At 35.9% G+C, this 21,423-nt stretch overlaps 8 non-coding genes across 8 annotated transcripts; all 8 read right to left on the bottom strand.

Moving 5' to 3' along the window:
* Positions 1 to 477: 477 nt before the first annotated feature.
* On the bottom strand, positions 478 to 551 carry Trnai-aau (transfer RNA isoleucine (anticodon AAU)). Its single transcript has one exon. It is a non-coding gene; the product is annotated as a tRNA-Ile (tRNA).
* A 2,191-nt stretch (positions 552 to 2,742) lies between these two features.
* Trnai-aau (transfer RNA isoleucine (anticodon AAU)) lies at positions 2,743 to 2,816 on the bottom strand. Its single transcript has one exon. It is a non-coding gene; the product is annotated as a tRNA-Ile (tRNA).
* Positions 2,817 to 4,110: 1,294 nt separating this feature from the next.
* Trnai-aau (transfer RNA isoleucine (anticodon AAU)) lies at positions 4,111 to 4,184 on the bottom strand. Its single transcript has one exon. It is a non-coding gene; the product is annotated as a tRNA-Ile (tRNA).
* Positions 4,185 to 5,226: 1,042 nt separating this feature from the next.
* Trnai-aau (transfer RNA isoleucine (anticodon AAU)) lies at positions 5,227 to 5,300 on the bottom strand. Its single transcript has one exon. It is a non-coding gene; the product is annotated as a tRNA-Ile (tRNA).
* A 684-nt stretch (positions 5,301 to 5,984) lies between these two features.
* On the bottom strand, positions 5,985 to 6,058 carry Trnai-aau (transfer RNA isoleucine (anticodon AAU)). The gene has a single exon. It is a non-coding gene; the product is annotated as a tRNA-Ile (tRNA).
* A 1,041-nt stretch (positions 6,059 to 7,099) lies between these two features.
* Trnai-aau (transfer RNA isoleucine (anticodon AAU)) lies at positions 7,100 to 7,173 on the bottom strand. The gene has a single exon. It is a non-coding gene; the product is annotated as a tRNA-Ile (tRNA).
* Positions 7,174 to 20,433: 13,260 nt separating this feature from the next.
* On the bottom strand, positions 20,434 to 20,507 carry Trnam-cau (transfer RNA methionine (anticodon CAU)). The gene has a single exon. It is a non-coding gene; the product is annotated as a tRNA-Met (tRNA).
* Positions 20,508 to 20,812: 305 nt separating this feature from the next.
* Trnai-aau (transfer RNA isoleucine (anticodon AAU)) lies at positions 20,813 to 20,886 on the bottom strand. Its single transcript has one exon. It is a non-coding gene; the product is annotated as a tRNA-Ile (tRNA).
* Between the last annotated feature and the right edge of the window lie 537 nt (positions 20,887 to 21,423).

Raw genomic sequence — 21,423 nt, 5'->3', positions numbered from 1 at the left:
AATGATTGCCAACTCAGTGTCATGACACTCTGACGAACAGGGAAATTTGATCAGATTAGTAAAAAGCGCTTTGAATAGGAAAAGAGACTACTAAACTGTTGGCCGATATGTGGCTTGAACCCATGATATTCACCTATTAGACTAACACTCTAACCAACTGAGCTAATCGGCCACATGATGTGATTGTCCAAATGTTTAAGTTCGAAAAAGCTGACTGAAACGTTAGCCAATTTTGGCGTCGTTCCAATAACATTCAGCTTTTTCGACTGACACTTCAAACAACTAAGCGATTCTGCCATAATTACAAAATAACTTTAAATACGATTTCAAAAGAAAATGACCAGCATCTTAGATAGTATGAGACTTCATTGAATAATATTCAAATCATCTAGCTTGACACTTTGAGCAACATGGAAATTCGAACAAATTAGCAAAAAGCCCTTTGAATAGGAATTGGAAAAGAGAAAACTAAAATGTTGACCAATATGGGGCTCGAACCCATGACATTCAGCTTATTAGACTGACGCTCTAACCAACTGAGCTAATCGGCCACATGATGTGATTGTCCAAAAAAATAAATTCAAAAGAGCTGACTGAAACGTCAGCCAGTTTTGGGGTCGATCCAATAACATTCGCATTTTACGACTGACACTTCAAACAACTAAGCGATTCCGCCATAATTTAAAAATAACTTTAAATACGATTTCAAAAGAAAATGACCAGCATCTCAGATAGTATGAGGCTTCATTCAATGATATTTAGATCATCTAGATTGATACTTTGACCAACAGGGAAATTCGATCAAATTAGCAAAAAGCCTTTTGAATGGGAATTGGAAAAGAGAAAACTAAAATGTTGGCCAGTATGGGGCTCGAACCCATGACATTCAGTTTATTAGACTGAGGCTCTAGCAGACTGAGCTAACCGACCACAAGATGTGGTCACTCAAATATTTGATTTCAAAATGATCTGACTGAAATGTTGGCTAATATCAGGGTCCATCCAAAGACATTCAGTTTTTTAGACTGACATTTCAAACAACTAAGCGATTCGGCAAAAATAACAAAATCACTTTGAATACGAATTCGAATTGAGATGACAAAAATTTTGGATAGTATATGGCTTTAGTCAATGATACTCAACTCATTAACATGACCCTTTGACCAACAGGGAAAGTTGATCAGATTAATCAAAAGCGCATTGATTAGCAATTGGGAAAGAGACAACTAAAATGTTGACCAATATGGGGCTCGAACCCATGACATTCAGCTTATTAGACTGACACTATAACCAACTGAGCTAATCGGCCACATGATGTGGTTGTTCAAATATTTGATTTCAAAATGAGCTGACTGAATTGTTAGCCACCTTTAGAGTCGATCCAATGATTTTTAGCTCTGCAGACTGGCATTTCAAACAACTAAGAGATTCGGCCAGATTATCAAACGCACTTTAAAAGCGATTTCAAGAGAAAATGACCAACACTTTAGAGAGTTTGAGCTTCATTTAATGATATCCAACTCGTTAGCCTGACACTTTGACCAACAGGGACATTTGATCAGATTAGCAAAAAGCGCCTTGAAATAGAAAAGGGATGACTAGACTCTTGACCAATATGGGGCTTGAACCCATGACATTCAGCTTATTAGACGGACGCTCTAACCAACTGAGCTAATCGGCCACATGATGTGATTGTCCAAATATTTAAGTTCGAAAGAGCTGACTGAAACGTTAGCCAATTTTGAGGGCGATCCAATAATATTCAGCTTGTTAGACTGACATTTCAAACAACTAAGGGATTCGGCCATAATAACAAATCACTTTGAATACGAATTCAAATTGAGATTACCAAATCCTTGGGTAGTATAGGACTTGAGTCAATGATATTCAACCATATTGACATGACCCTTTGACCAACAGGGAAAGTTGATCAGATTAGCCAAAAGCGCATTGATTAGTAATTGGAAAAGAGACGACTAAACTGTTGGCCGATATGTGGCTTGAACCCATGATATTCACCTATTAGACTAACACTCTAACCAACTGAGCTAATCGGCGACATGATGTGAATGTCCAAAAAAATTAGTTCAAAAGAGCTGACTGAAACGTTAGCCAATTTTGGGGTCGATCCAATAACATTCAGCTTTTTCGACTGGCACTTCAAACAGCCAAGCGATTCTGCCAAAATTACAAAATAACTTTAAATATGATTTCAAAAGAAAATGACCAGCATCTTAGATAGTATGAGGCTTCATTCAATGATATCCAAATAGTCTAGCTGGACACTTTGACCAACAGGAAAGTTCGATCAAATTAGCAAAAAGCCCTTTGAATAGGAACTGGAAAAGAGAAAACTAAAATGTTGACCGATATGGGGCTTGAACCCATGACATTCAGCTTATTAGACTGACGCTCTAGCAGACTGAACTAACCGACCACAAGATGTGGTCACTCAAATATTTGATTTCAAAATGATCTGACTGAAATGTTGGCTAATTTCAGGGTCCATCCAAAGACATTCAGTTTTTTAGACTGACATTTCAAACAACTAAGCGATTCGGCAATAATAACAAAATCACTTTGAATACGAATTCGAATTGAGATGACAAAAATTTTGGATAGTATATGGCTTTAGTCAATAATACTCAACTCATTAACATGACCCTTTGACCAACAGGGAAAGTTGATCAGATTAGTCAAAAGCGCATTGATTAGCAATTGGGAAAGAGACAACTAAAATGTTGACCAATATGGGGCTCGAACCCATGACATTCAGCTTATTAGACTGACGCTCTAACCAACTGAGCTAATCGGCCACAAGATGTGGTTGTTCAAATATTTGATTTCAAAATGAGCTGACTGAATTGTTAGCCACCTTAAGAGTCGATCCAATGATATTCAGCTCTGCAGACTGACATTTCAAACAACTAAGAGATTCGGCCAGATTATCAAACGCACTTTAAAAGCGATTTCAAGAGAAAATGACTAACACTTTAGAGAGTATGAGCTTCATTTAATGATATCCAACTCGTTAGCCTGACACTTTGACCAACAGGGACATTTGATCAGATTAGCAAAAAGCGCCTTGAATTAGAAAAGGGATGACTAGACTCTTGACCGATATGGGGCTCGAACCCATGACATTCACTTATTAGACCGACGCTCTAACCAACTGAACTAATCGGCCAAATGATGTGGTCGTTCAAAAATTTGATTTCAAATTGAGCTGACTGAATTGTTAGCCAATTTAAGGGTTGATCCAATGGTATTCAGCTCTTTAGACTGACATTTCAAACAACCAAGCGGTTCGGCCATAATTACAAAAGCACTTTGAGTACAAACTCGAAATGAAATGACCAAAATCTTAAATGGCATGATGCTTTATTCAATGATATCCAACTCATTAGCCTGACACTTTGACCAAGAGGGAACTTTGATCAGATTAGTAAAAAGCGCCTTGAATAGGAAAAGAAAAAACTAAACTGTTGACCGATATGGGGCTCGAACCCATAACATTCAGCTTTTTAGACTGACATTTCGAACCACTAGGTGATTCGGCCAGAATAACAAAAGAATTTTAAATGCGACTTTGAAATGAGATGACCAAAATTGGATAGTATAAGGCTTGATTCAATGATTGCCAACTCAGTGTCATGACACTCTGACGAACATGGAAATTTGATCAGATTAGTAAAAAGCGCTTTGAATAGGAAAAGAGACAACTAAACTGTTGGCTAATATGGGGCTCGAACCCAAGACATTCAGCTTATTAGACTGACACTCTAACCAACTGAGCTAATCGGCCACATGATGTCATTGTCCAAATGTTTAAGTTCGAAAAAGCTGACTGAAACGTTAGCCAATTTTGGCGTCGTTCCAATAACATTCAGCTTTTTCGACTGACACTTCAAACAACTAAGCGATTCTGCCATAATTACAAAATAACTTTAAATACGATTTCAAAAGAAAATGACCAGCATCTTAGATAGTATGAGACTTCATTGAATAATATTCAAATCATCTAGCTTGACACTTTGAGCAACATGGAAATTCGAACAAATTAGCAAAAAGCCCTTTGAATAGGAATTGGAAAAGAGAAAACTAAAATGTTGGCCAATATGGGGCTCGAACCCATGACATTCAGCTTATTAGACTGACGCTCTAACCAACTGAGCTAATCGGCCACATGATGTGATTGTCCAAAAAAATAAGTTCAAAAGAGCTGACTGAAACGTTAGCCAGTTTTGGGGTCGATCCAATAACATTCGCATTTTACGACTGACACTTCAAACAACTAAGCGATTCTGCCAAAATTACAAATTAACTTTAAAAACGATTTCAAGAAAAAATGACCCACACTTTTAGATAGTATGAGCTTCATTTAATGATATCTAACTCGTTAGCCTGACACTTTGACCAACAGGGACATTTGATCAGATTAGCAAAAAGCGCCTTGAATTAGAAAAGGGATGACTAGACTCTTGACCGATATGGGGCTTGAACCCATGACATTCACTTATTAGACCGACACTCTAACCAACTGAACTAATCGGCCACATGACGTGGTGGTTCAAAATTTTGATTTCAAAATGGGCTGACTGAATTGTTAGCCAACTTAAGGGTCGATCCAATGGTATTCAGCTCTTTAGACTGACATTTCAAACAACCAAGCGTTTCGGCCATTTTTACAATAGCACTTTGATTACAAATTCGAAATGAAATGACCAAAATCTTAAATAGCATGAGGCTTTATTCAATGATATCCAACTCATTAACCTGACACTTTGACCAAGAGGGAACTTTGATCAGATTAGTAAAAAGCGCATTGAATAGGAAAAGAGAAAACTAAACTGTTGACCGATATGGGGCTCGAACCCATAACATTCAGCTTATTAGACTGACGCTCTAGCCAACTGAACTAATCGGCCCCAAGATGAGGTTGCCCAAATATTCGATTTCAAAATGAGCTGACTAAAACGTTAGCCAACTTAAGGGTCGATCCAATGATATTCAGCTTTTTAGACTGACATTTCGAACCACTAGGTGATTCGGCCAGAATAACAAAAGAACTTTAAATGCGAATTCGAAATGCGATGACCTAACGTTGAATAGTATAAGGTTTGACTCAATGATTGCCAACTCAGTGTCATGACACTCTGACGAACAGGGAAATTTGATCAGATTAGTAAAAAGCGCTTTGAATAGGAAAAGAGACAACTAAACTGTTGGCCAATATGGGGCTCAAACCCATGACATTCAGCTTATTAGCCTGACGCTCTAACCAACTGAGCTAATCGGCCACATGATGTGATTGTCCAAATATTTAAGTTCGAAAGAGCTGACTGAAACGTTAGCCAATTTTGGGGTCGATCCAATATTGTTCAACTTTTTCGACTGACACATCAAACAACTAAGCGATTCCGCCATAATTTCAAAATAACTTTAAATACGATTTCAAAAGAAAATGACCAGCATCTCAGATAGTATGAGGCTTCATTCAATGATATTCAAATCATCTAGCTTGATACTTTGACCAACAGGGAAATTCGATCAAATTAGCAAAAAGCCTTTTGAATGGGAATTGGAAAAGAGAAAACTAAAATGTTGGCCAGTATGGGGCTCTAACCCATGACATTCAGCTTATTAGACTGACGCTCTAGCAGACTGAGCTAACCGACCACAAGATGTGGCCACTCAAATATTTGATTTCAAAATGATCTGACTGAAATGTTGGCTAATTTCAGGGTCCATCCAAAGACATTCAGTTTTTTAGACTGACATTTCAAACAACTAAGCGATTCGGCAATAATAACAAAATCACTTTGAATACGAATTCGAATTGAGATGACAAAAATTTTGGATAGTATATGGCTTTAGTCAATAATACTCAACTCATTAACATGACCCTTTGACCAACAGGGAAAGTTGATCAGATTAGTCAAAAGCGCATTGATTAGCAATTGGGAAAGAGAAAACTAAAATGTTGGCCAATATGGGGCTTGAACCCATGACATTCAGCTTATTAGACTGACGCTCTAACCAACTGAGCTAATCGGCCACATGATGGGATTGTCCAAAAAATAAGTTCAAAAGAGCTGACTGAAACGTTAGCCAGTTTTGGGGTCGATCCAATAACATTCGCATTTTACGACTGACACTTCAAACAACTAAGCGATTCTGCCAAAATTACAAATTAACTTTAAAAACGATTTCAAGAAAAAATGACCCACACTTTTAGATAGTATGAGCTTCATTTAATGATATCTAACTCGTTAGCCTGACACTTTGACCAACAGGGACATTTGATCAGATTAGCAAAAAGCGCCTTGAATTAGAAAAGGGATGACTAGACTCTTGACCGATATGGGGCTTGAACCCATGACATTCACTTATTAGACCGACACTCTAACCAACTGAACTAATCGGCCACATGACGTGGTGGTTCAAAATTTTGATTTCAAAATGGGCTGACTGAATTGTTAGCCAACTTAAGGGTCGATCCAATGGTATTCAGCTCTTTAGACTGACATTTCAAACAACCAAGCGTTTCGGCCATTTTTACAATAGCACTTTGATTACAAATTCGAAATGAAATGACCAAAATCTTAAATAGCATGAGGCTTTATTCAATGATATCCAACTCATTAACCTGACACTTTGACCAAGAGGGAACTTTGATCAGATTAGTAAAAAGCGCATTGAATAGGAAAAGAGAAAACTAAACTGTTGACCGATATGGGGCTCGAACCCATAACATTCAGCTTATTAGACTGACGCTCTAGCCAACTGAACTAATCGGCCCCAAGATGAGGTTGCCCAAATATTCGATTTCAAAATGAGCTGACTAAAACGTTAGCCAACTTAAGGGTCGATCCAATGATATTCAGCTTTTTAGACTGACATTTCGAACCACTAGGTGATTCGGCCAGAATAACAAAAGAACTTTAAATGCGAATTCGAAATGCGATGACCTAACGTTGAATAGTATAAGGTTTGACTCAATGATTGCCAACTCAGTGTCATGACACTCTGACGAACAGGGAAATTTGATCAGATTAGTAAAAAGCGCTTTGAATAGGAAAAGAGACAACTAAACTGTTGGCCAATATGGGGCTCAAACCCATGACATTCAGCTTATTAGCCTGACGCTCTAACCAACTGAGCTAATCGGCCACATGATGTGATTGTCCAAATATTTAAGTTCGAAAGAGCTGACTGAAACGTTAGCCAATTTTGGGGTCGATCCAATATTGTTCAACTTTTTCGACTGACACATCAAACAACTAAGCGATTCCGCCATAATTTCAAAATAACTTTAAATACGATTTCAAAAGAAAATGACCAGCATCTCAGATAGTATGAGGCTTCATTCAATGATATTCAAATCATCTAGCTTGATACTTTGACCAACAGGGAAATTCGATCAAATTAGCAAAAAGCCTTTTGAATGGGAATTGGAAAAGAGAAAACTAAAATGTTGGCCAGTATGGGGCTCTAACCCATGACATTCAGCTTATTAGACTGACGCTCTAGCAGACTGAGCTAACCGACCACAAGATGTGGCCACTCAAATATTTGATTTCAAAATGATCTGACTGAAATGTTGGCTAATTTCAGGGTCCATCCAAAGACATTCAGTTTTTTAACCTGACATTTCAAACAACTAAGCGATTCGGCAATAGTAACAAAATCACTTTGAATACGAATTCGAATTGAGATGACAAAAATTTTGGATAGTATATGGTTTTAGTCAATGATAATAAACTCATTAACATGACCCTTTGACCAACAGGAAAAGTTGATCAGATTAGTCAAAAGCGCATTGATTGGCATTTGAGAAAGAGACAACTAAAATGTTGACCAATATTGGGCTCGAACCCATGATATTCAGCTTATTAGACTGACGCTCTAACCAACTGAGCTAATCGGCCACAAGATGTGGTTGTTCAAATATTTGATTTCAAAATGAGCTGCCTGCATTGTTAGCCACCTTAAGAGTCGATCCAATGATATTCAGCTCTTCAGACTGACATTTCAAACAACTAAGAGATTCGGCCAGATTATCAAACGCACTTTAAAAACGATTTCAAGAGAAAATGACCAACACTCTAGATAGTATGAGCTTCATTTAATGATATCCAACTCGTTAGCCTGACACTTTGACCAACAGGGACATTTGATCAGATTAGCAAAAAGCGCCTTGAATTAGAAAAGGGACGACTAGACTCTTGACCGATATGGGGCTTGAACCCACAACATTCACTTATTAGACCGACGCTCTAACCAACTGAACTAATTGGCCACATGATGTGTTCGTTCAAAAATGTGATTTCAAAATGGGCTGACTGAATTGTTAGCCAACAGTAGTATGTAGAGAGCAGATCTACACAAAAAAGTGACGGATCCAGCGGGGGGATAGAAAAAGGTGGTTGCGAATTAAATTGGCTAGGGGTGTAGAGTGAATTGCATGGAGTTGAATGAGATGTTGGGGTTTGGGGAGAAATTGTCGTGTAGAGTAGGGGGTTGAATTCGAGGGGGTATGGATCCGCTCCCGGCGTAATCGGCGGATTATCTGTGGATGAGTCATCCGATTAGTGGGGGATGAGTCATCCGATTAAACGTGGATTATCGCGGGATTAGTTGGGGGAATCGTTGCGGATTAGTCGGCCGAATCGTCACGGATTATCGGTGGATTAGTGGGGGGTGAATATCTGGGACATCGAGGGCTGGTTTGTTTTCCGGAGTGGATCTCACGGATTATCGAGGAGAGCGAGAGATTACCGGATGAGTGAGGGGGTTAATATCTGGGACACCGAGGGGTTGATTTTCCGGAGATTGTTATATATTTGAAACATTGAATATATATGAGAAAGTGTTTATGTACAAAGTTATTTTTTTGAAGATTTGATGTTTTTGTAATGTTGAAGCTCTTGAATGGTTAAGAATTTTAAGGAATTTATTTTCGGTTTTTTTTGTATTTTTTTGTATGTAAGATTGAAATTTGTTGGAGAAATTAATATGTTGAATGAAAGATCAGTTTTATTACAAAATTATTCACTTTAAAAGATATATTTATATGTATTATTCATTATTTCCATCATCATTTTGTTTCAATAAAAATAAAATACTTTATGTTTAACTTGAAATATATGAAAATGTTCAAGTAGATAGGACACAATAATGATAATATAGTATAAATGAAACATTGAATATATACATAGGAAAATGTTCATGTACAATCTTTATAACGAAGTTTGTATCGAGTTGTTTGTCATTCACTCATCGTCATCGGAAATATCTATGATAGCAGATTCCTTTTTGCATTGTGAACTCTCGTAAAATCTGCTTGCTTCTTCATGTCCCATGACTACTACATTGTAGTATTCGCGAGTATTGTGAGATGTTACTAGTCCCTTGTATATAATGATACCCGGATAATTTTCTTTCAACGAAAGGGCATATCTTGAAGGCATCGATAAAGTTCCTTGAACTTCCTCTCCATCAACTTTGGTTGAAAATGCTACAGTTGGTACCACATTCACCTTGCCTTCAGCATCTTTGTATTCACTTGTTCCAACATTGTGATAGTAGAAAATAGATGGTGCTCTGAACTCCTTGAGATGACGAGTCTCGAAAAGTTGTATAAGTTTTTCAAGTCTCTTCGATCTCAGATTGGCTAGAGTGCATTTCATGTCCAAGGGAGTTGAGGTTCCTTCTGTTACTCGTCTTAAGTCATGGTAACTTCCCTGTCCATTACTCTTAGGTTTTAATCCAAGATATACCATAATACTTGGATAAGACAGCGATTCATCTAGAAATCGTTTTGGAGCAAAATACAGCAGTAGATTTAGTAATCCCATTTTCCACATAGTTGAAGTGAATGATACAGCACGCTCCATGGATCGAATGAGCTTCTTCCGTTTTTGTCACCTCCATAATCAATCCTACTGAAAGGTCTGTCATTTTCTGCAGTGATTTTGCCTCCATTAAAGTATCCTTACTTAATGTTCTTAACTTGTCTGCCACATCTTTTGCCCTTTGCTCCAAATTCGTTTCAATTTGGTTGGATTTCTTCTTCTTCGTTGGAGGAGTCGTGTTAGAAAGAGTTACAAGTGAAATTCTCTTTTTCGTCATCTTCACTGAACTATTCGATCCAGGTTTTATCACTCCAGATTGAGTATTATCCTCCATAGTTGTGTAGTGTGTTAATTCTCTGAGTTTGAATGAAGAACTGATATCGTTTTAGTAAAATTCTGCTGATTATATACAATTCTTCTCATCAAATGATTAATGAGTTTTGATAAATTTAGCTGCATCATCCATAATATCAGAAGACTTTTCGCGAAATTGAAAATCGCGAAATTCAATTTCGCGAAAGTTGACTATATAATATATATAATGTGTAATTTCGCGAAATCCAATTTCGCGAAATTCACTTTCGCGAAATTCAATTTCGCGAAAGTTGACTATATAATATATATGTGTAATTTTCGCGAAATTGGATTTCGCGAAATTCACTTTTCGCGAAATTCAATTTCGCGAAAGTTGACTATATAATATATATAATGTATAATTTCGCGAAATCCAATTTCGCGAAATTCACTTTCGCGAAATTCAATTTCGCGAAAGTTGACTATATAATATATAATGTGTAATTTCGCGAAATCCAATTTCGCGAAAGTTGACTATATAATATATATAATGTGTAATTTCGCGAAATCCAGTTTCGCGAAATTCACTTTTCGCGAAACTCAATTTCGCGAAAGTTGACTATATAATATATAATTTCGTGAAATCCAATTTCGCGAAATTCACTTTTCGCGAAATTCAATTTCGGGAAAGTTGACTATATAATATATATATAATGTGTAATTTCGCGAAATCCAATTTCGCGAAATTCACTTTCGCGAAATTCAATTTTCACGAAAGTTGAGTGAGACAAGATGGATTAGAAGAGATTTATAACTTTTGTCCGGGTTCCACCTCCTTGAACTTGACTAGTATAAATACAGCTAAGTTTGATGGGCTCACCATTATCGAGACTTTTTTCCTGGAGTTATTATACATGAAATTCTCAGATCTTCGAACTATTTCTTTACCTAACTGGATTATATATCTCACAAAAGTTTGGATTAATTCTACAATTTGGATATCTACGTATAATCTTCTCTCAGAACTTTGGATTATATTTCTCCGAACTAACTGGATTATATATCTCACAAAAGTTTGGATTAATTCTACAATTTGGATATCTACGTATAATCTTCTCTCAGAACTTTGGATTATATTTCTCCAAACTAACTGGATTATATATCTCACAAAAGTTTGGATTAATTCTACAATTTGGATATCTACGTATAATCTTCTCTCAGAACTTTGGATTATATTTCTCCGAACTAACTGGATTATATATCGCACAAAAGTTTGGACTAATTCTACAATTTGGATGTCTATGTATAATCTTCTCTCAGAATTTTGGATTATCTCTGTTTCACTGGATTATATTTCTCCGAACTAACTGGATTATATATCTCACAAAAGTTTGGATTAATTCTACAATTTGGATATCTATGTATAATCTTCTCTCAGAACTTTGGATTATCTCTGTTTCACTGGATTATATATTTCCGAAATTTGAATACATCAATGAAATGTATCCGGCATCTTCCCATTCAGAAGGAGACTGGAGCAAATCTGATGAGGTGAGTTGATTTACAATAATTGGTGGAAAAATTTTTTAATGAATGAATAAATGTAGAGAGAATAGTAAAATGAGATTTTTAATTCTTGGCAGCTGGAAATCTTCCTCAAAGATGTTCAAGCTTTCACGGGAGCATAATTTAATTTCATCGGAAAATTCTGCTCCTTCCACTTCAATTGATAATAGAGAAAGAAGTAGAAGTAGGGAAAGAAGTGTATCATCCGTTTCAGCTAATAAATATATCTGCTTAGAATGTTCGACTTCATTTAACAAAAAATCAATCCTCAAAAGACATGTTAAACACATTCATCTCCAATCGAATGAAAGTTCAGAATCGTTTACAACATCAACTAATGATTCTTCGAAACAATATCACGAATATGATGATGATGATGATGCCTCGATTATTATACAAGTTTCCAATCCCCCTTTCATTTTCGAAAAAGTAAAGATTGTTTCTCATCATTCTTCGTTTCGTTCTGCTTCAACTCAAATTGGAAGAGGAGATCTTAGACGATCTAAGATAACAGTAACTCCTATTACTCGAAATCTTGCTGATGATGAATCCGATGAATCAGATGTATCAGAAGAAGAAAATACAAATGAAATCGAAGAAAATAGATATTTATCTGATCAACCTACAAATCAAATCGAAAGAAACGAAAATAAAGTGGACGCTGATGATGACAATTTAGTTGGTATTAATGATAGAGTCGAGCCCATCGTTCCTATCGAAAATGAAAGAGAACAAGTTAATCAGGATATCATTCCTGTTAATGATGATGAGGCATGGGATGAGTTAATAAGAAGATATTGGAATGCTATGAAAACAAAAAGACGACGAGGAAGAGTTGTTGAAACGTTAAACGTAAATTTATGGAATGGAAATATTCCTCAAGCAGAACTTCTAACTCCAAACCATTCGGAAAGAATATGGAACGAAATGTTGACAACTTGGAATGGGTTACAAACAAGAGCTAAATTAAATTGTAGTGTGGGATGCATTCTTGAACATAAAGCCTCAGGAGAATTAAAATATTTTCATGCTTCATCGAATAATGCTACAATTTTCAAAAAAGCAAAACTGATTACAACAAGACAGGAACTACAGAATTTTTTTGAAGAATTGACAAGACAAGATCTTGCTGCTATAGCGATTCGAGAACGCCCGAATACAGCTTGGAAATTGAATGTAATTACCAATATTTCATTCTATTTCTATAAATTGATTGGAATGGGGCAAATAGGAGTGGCTTCAGATCTTCCGTCTCACATTCTTAACAATCGACATGTAATCACTATGAGCTGCACTCCTTACACAGACAATCTCTGTTTCTTCAGATGTTTAGCATTGAAGGAGATGTGTGAGTATTCAAAGCGATGTAGTTGCACTAGACAAAGACCAAAACAGCAACTTGTGAAGATGCTATTTCAAAAGTACTCGAAACACATTTCTTCTCCTTCCTCATCCTCCAAAGATCTGATGAAGAATTTTCCTGGAATTGAGTTAGGAGACTTAATTTCTCTTGAGAAGTGTTTTGACATCCGTATAACCGTATTATCTCTGAATGCTGATGAAACCTCAACAGTCATCTGGACATCGACCCAAAAAGAGGGAAAGGAACTCTTCCTCGATTTGCAGAACTCTCATTTCAGTTTCATCAAGGATGTTAATGCTTATACTAAAGGGTTTAGTTGTCCTTCCTGTGAAGTGAGCTTTACAAAAAGAGGAAATTTCAAGAGACATAAATGTAGTCAAGAAACAGTAACAAACTTCATCTTTGAAGGAGGAAAGTTTAAGGCAACACCTACAATTTTCGAACAACTGAAACGAGAGATAGGAATATCCGTGGCTGAGGAAGATACTTATTATCCTTTTTTAATCACCTATGATATCGAGTGTTATCTTCCAAAATCCGACCTTCCACCAAATTCCAATTCGGTTACATTCACATCGAGACACGAATTGATGAGTATATCAGTTTGTTCAAATGTACCCGGATTTAAGGATCCAAAGTGTTTTGTGAGGGAGATACTGATTCTTGTATATCTTTTTTTGTTCAGTATATTTCCCAAATTGCTGATGAAGCCCGGGATATCCTTGAAAAAAAACTTTACTACATTAGACAGATGATGAAGACAAAAGCTGAAAAGCAAGGAAAAATTGAAGAAAGATTTAAATTCTGCAAATTTTCCAATCCTCGAGTATACCATTCAAGAGAGGGATTTCGTCATTTATTTGAACGATTCGACAAATTCATCTCATGTATTCCGATTCTAGGATTTAATTCACAAAACTACGACCTGAATGTGATGAAAGGACCTCTACTTCGATGTCTTCAAGACACAGAAGATGAAGATTTTGATTTTGTAGTGAAAAGAACAAACAAGATGAGCTGTATTCAATCAAGAAGATTCAAATTCTTGGATATTTCCAACTTCATTGCTCCAGGATTTTCCTATGCAAAGTATCTCAAAGCTTTCAAATGTTCTCAACAAAAAGGATTCTATCCTTATGAATATATGGATGATCTTGAGAAGTTGAAACAACCGTTTCTACCACCTAAAGAATGCTTTTACAGTTCTTTGAGAGATGAACATATTTCGGATGCTGATTATGAAATCTGTTTAAACATTTAGAAACAAGAGAAGATGAAAACATTAAAAGATTTTCTAGTATGGTACAACAATCTCGATGTAGTACCATTTGTTGAAGCTGTAGAAAAACAAAAAAAAGTTTACAGAACCATGGGAATCGATATGTTGAAAGACGCCATTTCACTTCCTGGATTGGCAGTAAAATGGATGTTGAAATGGATGGTGGACCTAGCAAGGATTGAAATTTTTTTATTTTAGATACTTCGACAGAAAGGACTTCCAGTATGTGGCGATGGATACAGATAGTGCCTACATGGCTCTTTCAGCACCTATGGATAATATCGTTAGAAAAGAGATCGCTGATATATACTACAAAGAATATGGAAAATGGTTTCCTAGGATGTATTGCGAACGACACGCGGATGATTTCCAACTCTGTAAATCTGATCCTACAAAGTTCAGATTCACCTCCTCATCCTATGAGTTCTCATCATCAGACAATCTCATCACATCATTTCAAAACTTGTCAACCTGTCTGTCTGATCAAGGAAAACGATAAAGATATTTACTTTACCATCAAGGACAATATCGTAGGTGGACCTAGCATTGTTTTTCACAGACTTCATGAGTCGAAGAAAACACTGATTCGAGAAAGAAAGTTTGGAAAGGAATCCAAACTTTGTGAACTTATTCTAAGAGTTGATGCAAATGCATTATATTTGTGGAGTATGATGCAAGAAATGCCTACTGGAAACCCTAGAATAAGGCGATTCGAAAATGGATTTGCATACACTCATCCTCGAAAAAATAGCAAGGCTGCTCATGGATGGTTACAATTTTTGACTTGGAAGGACAATATTCAAATCTTACATGAAAACAATGATAAAGAATTTAGAATTGGACAACATAATCTTCCTGTTGATGGATATTGTGAAGAATCGAATACAGTGTTTCAATTTCATGGATGTTTCTGGCATGGACATAACTGTAACAAGACCAAAGGAATAAGTATACATCCATATAAGAATCGACCCATGAGTGAAGTTCTGGAGGAAACGAAAAAGAAGGAAGAATATGTTAAATAACTTGGATATCGTTTAGTAAGAATCTGGGAGTGTGAATGGGACAAGATGATTGAGGATAACACCGAGATTAAGAACTTTATTAGTATCTTCAACGAAGAGTTTTATCCTTCCAATTCCTTTGCCACCAAGGATGAGATTATTCAGCAGATTATAAAAGGGGAGATATATGGATTCATTGAATGCGATATATCTGTTCCTGAAAACTTATACGAAAAGTTTTCAGAAATGAGCCCCATTTTCAAGAATACATCTTTGAATAGAAATCATCTTAGTGAAAGTATGAAAGAATTTGCTGAAAAGGAAGGAATGCTACCTCAAGAACAACGAACTTTGGTGGGGAGTATGTTTGGACAAAAAATTTTACTACTCACCACTTTAGCAAAATGGTATCTTAATCATGGGATGATTATAACCAAAATATATCAACTCATAGAATACACCCCTAGAAGAGTTTTCAAGTCATTTGGAGAATCTGTCTCAAATGCTAGAAGAGCTGGTGACAAAGATCCTGACCAAGAGTTGATAGCCACAACCAATAAACTCATTGGAAATTCATCGTACGGGAAAACAATCACTGAGAAATTAAAACATCGAAATGTCAAGTATATTCAAGGAGATTATGAAGCATCCTTGAGAATATGATCACACAGATTTGAATCTTTGGAGGAAATCGATGATAGCGTCTATGAGTTGACTCAACACAAGTCTTCGGTTAGTAGTATATATTTATTATCTTATTGATATAATTGAATCATAATGAAAAATTTACTTGGAGTAATATATGTAAAGGAATCTAATAAGACTGTATATATATATTTATTCAGATGAAGATGGATATACCTGTACATATCGGATTCTCCATATTACAACTGGCTAAACTTCGAATGTTGGAGTTCTACTATGACTTCATGGATAGGTAAGTAATCTCATTTGTATCTTCTAGAAAAAATATGTATAATGGTAAACATTTGAATGATAAATTTTTGAAATGAGAGTATTATAATACTAAGATAACAAGAATTAAGGATTGAATTTTTTTTATTTTAGATACTTCGACAGAAAGGACTTCCAGTATGTGGCGATGGATACAGATAGTGCCTACATGGCTCTTTCAGCACCTATGGATAATATCGTTAGAAAAGAGATCGCTGATATATACTACAAAGAATATGGAAAATGGTTTCCTAGGATGTATTGCGAACGACACGCGGATGATTTCCAACTCTGTAAATCTGATCCTACAAAGTTGTGGGAATTACAAAATTGTTGCAAAGAAGTATATCAATATGATATAAGGACTCCTGGTTTATTCAAAGTAGAATTTTCAGGTCATGGAATAGTAGCCTTAAATTCTAAGACTTACTTTTGCTGGAATGATGAAACTCATTCTACAAAGCATAGCAGTGAAGGATTAAGTAAAACTACGAATAGTTTTACAAAAGACACTTTTTTAAAAGTATTACAAACAAGATTTCCTAAGGAAGGGATAAACAAAGGCTTTGTAAAAAAAGACAATAGACTGTTCTCATACACTCAACTTAGAACAGGATTAACATATTTTTATTCAAAAAGAAGAGTATGTAACGATGGAGTGAGCACAGAATATATTTTAGCATAATTTTTAGAAGTGATTTTGTTGCTAAGTATATATGATAGTAGAGTTTTGCTCCACGATGTATTATTACTATAAAATTTTATTTTCTTCATTGACTCTTCTTTTCGTATATACAATATCAATAATATATAACTAAGCTCATATAAATTCAATATACTATCCAATGTAAAATCATTTCGAATGTAGACTTTCTCATAGTAACATGGCTCAAAACATTCTGATTAAAGATTTTGTTCCATTCGAGGTTGCAAAAATAATCCAGGATAACATCTTGGTTCAACTTGACGAAAATGAACAAATTCGTACACATCTCACCGAGGAATGTTTATACTACATTCTAGGAACAGCTGCTTTTAGAAAAGTTGTGTCATTGAAAAGATTAAAGTCCAACTGTGTCTGTAGTGCGATGGAATGCAGGGAATGTTTGGAATCAACAATATCTGTAAAAGAAATATCGATAACACCCTCAGATTTGAAGATGATCTTTGAATGGGTTGATCTTGAAGCTACCATTCGAGAAGGTAAAATTGGAAAAGAGGTTGATTTAGAATGGATTAACAGATTTATCGCGATCGATTTTAAAACGATGGAAGAAAAGATTTTTGAAACCATGCTTTGGAATAGAATTCGGCACTACATGACTCACCCTACACAACGTGAAGAAACGAAACAACTGCTCTTTAGAAGACTCCTTCATATAGCACAATTTCCATTAATCGGAGAAAGACTGGAAGAGGAAATCGAGCATGAAATTGATGATGTAATTATAGATGAAAAAACTGTTGGATGAAAATAATAAAATATTCGGAATGTTATTAAGTCTACTCCTCTAGAATTCTCCACCATTCTTCATTTTAGCTCTGATGGTGAAGGAACCAAAAACGAAGAAAACAGAAACAATGTCGGTTATATTTCTAGAGGAGTTTATTCCAGCTCATCTTAAGGATGGACAATTATCAAGAGTGGTTGTAAAGAAAAACACAAAAAAATTCATCAGAAGAGTTACTGAAGAAACTTTTTACTATGTTATCGGATTCTATATCTATAAACGCTTCGTAACATATTTAGAAAGTCAGTGTAGATGCTTCGAGGGAGCTCAAGGATGTCAACATTGTATTAGAATAATGCAAGTACGATATGGAAATGAAGGATTGACTCGACAAGAACTTCATGAGACTTTTGCCGAACTCGATATTGGAACGTGTTTGGAATCTGCTCAAATCGGACCAAGGAGTGACAAAGTCCAACTATCATTATTATCCTTACTTGATTGGAACACACCTTCAAACATTATATTAACCGAATCAAGACTTTATCCATATTTGAGAGGAGAAGCCAATGATCAACAAGTTACAAATCATTACTTCAGTGAACTCCTACATATCAATGGGAAGAATTGATAAACATCACAGTTAGACTTTGCATAATTCTTTATATTTATTCACTTCATTCCCAAGAAGGATTGAGTCATCAAACAGAATTGAATAACTTTTTTGTATACTATTTCAAGATAATTTTGAAGAATGAACTATATATATTATATCTACATACTTTTTATTCATTTTCTTTGCCTACTTCAGTCAAGAGAGTAGTATTTTAAAAAGACACTATGACTATAATGAATTTGCACATTATAATATTTCTCATTTTACGGTTTACGGGAATAATAAATGGAAATCAAAGAATTCAATATGTTACCGATGCGAATAGCTGCTTAAGCAGAACACTCAATGAATTTGAAGTTTCATTACTACTTCCATTCGAAGAAACTACTTTATATCACAAGAATAATGAAACATGTGGAAGAATATTTCCATCAGACTACTTTCATTGTGGTTATCCATTACCAGGCAATCACAGATTTGCATGTAAAGAACTACTAAATGAAGATGAAACAGATGGAGAAAACCTATACCTTAATCCTATAGTGTCAGCTTCATCGGAACAAATTCTAACATATTCTGAATGTGAATATTCAGTTCAAAATTCCACAATCGATATTCTAATTGATTTCAAACTATTCTACAGAGGAGAATTATGTGGATATAACTCTACTCTTTCAATGTTGCAATGTCCTCCAGGATCGAATTTTCAAGATATTGACTTTATCTGTAATCTTCAGCCTATTTCAAATTCTACTACACCTAAAGATACCTTCATTTATGATAATATTGGAAAAAATGAAGGGTTAGATTTGTTACTTCCTGTTCAGTTTCTCAATTCTTGGGAAAATCAACTCTTATTTTAGTTCTTCGATGTGATACAGAAATTGATGAAAGATGTATTCCAAAACTTTCCTTTTTAAAACGAATGACAGAATGATTTTGAATTTTTTGTAACATTTATAGTTTATATTTTATAATAAAAACTTATCTCTCATTCAACCAAATATATAACATTCTCCTCTCGCTCTCCTCGATAATCCGCGAGATCCACTCCGGAAAACCAACCAGCCCTCGATGTCCCAGATATTCACCCCCACACTAATCCACCGATAATCCGCGACGATTCGGCCGACTAATCCGCAACGATTCCCCCGACTAATCCCGCAATAATCCACGTTTAATCAGATGACTCATCCCCCACTAATCGGATGACTCATCCACAGATAATCCGCCGATTACGCCGGGAGCGGATCCATACCCCCTCGAATTCAACCCCCTACTCTACACCACAATTTCCCCCCAAACCCCAACATCTCATTCAAATCCACGCAATTCAATCTACACCCCTAGCCAATTTAATTCGCAACCCCCTTTATCTATCCCCCTGCTGGATCCGTCACTTTTTTGTGTAGATCTGCTCTCTACATACTACTGCCAACTTAAGGGTCGATCCAATGGTTTTCAGCTCTGTAGACTGACATTTCAAACAACCAAGCGGTTCGGCCATAATTACAAATGCACTTTGAGTACAAATTCAAAATGAAATGACCAAAATCTTAAATAGCATGAGGCTTTATTCAATGATATCCAACTCATTAGCCTGACACTTTGACCAAGAGGGAACTTTGATCAGATTAGTAAAAAGCGCCTTGAATAAGAAAAGAGAAAACTAAACTGTTGACCGATACGGGGCTCGAACCCATAACATTAAGCTTATTAGACTGACGCTCTAACCAACTGAGCTAATCAGCCCCAAGATGAGGTTGCCCAAATAATCGATTTCAAAATGAGCTGACTAAAACGTTAGCCAACTTAAGGGTCGATCCAACGATATTCAGCATTTTAGACTGACATTTCGAACAACTAAGTGATTCGGCAAGAATAACAAAAGAACTTTAAATGCGACTTCGAAATGAGATGACCAAAATTGGATAGTATAAGGCTTGAATCAATGATTGCCAACTCAGTGTCATGACACTCTGACGAACAGGGAAATTTAATTAGATTAGTAAAAAGCGCTTTGAATAGGAAAAGAGACAACTAAACTGTTGGTCAATATGGGGCTCGAACCCATGACATTCAGCTTATGAGACTGACACTCTAACCAACTGAGCTAATCGGCCACATGATGTGATTGTCCAAATGTTTAAGTTCGAAAGAGCTGACTGAAACATTAGCCAATTTTGGCGTCAATCCAATAACATTCAGCTTTTTCGACTGACACTTCAAACAACTAAGCGATTCTGCCAAAATTACAAAATAACTTTAAATACGATTTCAAAAGAAAATGACCAGCATCTCAGATAGTATGAGGCTTCATTCAATGATATTCAAATCATCTAGCTTGACACTTTGACCAACAGGGAAATTCGATCAAATTAGCAAAAAGCCCTTTGAATAGGAATTGGGAAAGAGAAAACTAAAATGTTGGCCAATATGGGGCTCGCACCCATGACATTCAGCTTATTAGACTGACGCTCTAACCAACTGAGCTAATCGGCCACATGATGTGATTGTCTAAATATTTAAGTTCGAAAGAGCTGACTGAAACGTTAGCCAATTTTGAGAGCGATCCAATAATATTCAGCTTGTTAGACTGACATTTCAAACAACTAAGGGATTCGGCCATAATAACAAATCACTTTGAATACGAATTTGAATTGAGATTACCAAATCCTTGGGTAATATAGGGCTTGAGTCAATGATATTCAACCATATTAATATGACCCTTTGACCAACAGGGAAAGTTGATCATATTAGCCAAAAGCGCATTGATTAGCAATTGGAAAAGAGAGGACTAAACTGTGTGCCGATATGTGGCTTGAACCCAAAACATTCACCTATTAGACTGACACTCTAACCAACTGAGCTAATCGGCCACATGATGTGATTGTCCAAATGTTTAAGTTGGAAAGAGCTGACTGAAACGTTAGCCAATTTTGGCGTCGATCCAATAACATTTAGCTTTTTCGACTGACACTTCAAACAACTAAGCGATTCTGCCATAATTACAAAATAACTTTAAATACGACTTCAAAA

Source organism: Watersipora subatra, chromosome 10 (assembly GCF_963576615.1).
Source record: "Watersipora subatra chromosome 10, tzWatSuba1.1, whole genome shotgun sequence".
In the NCBI taxonomy this organism is placed as follows: Eukaryota; Metazoa; Bryozoa; class Gymnolaemata; order Cheilostomatida; family Watersiporidae; genus Watersipora; species Watersipora subatra.
Note: the sequence above shows the minus strand (reverse complement) of the source record. Positions and strands in the feature narration are given on the sequence as shown.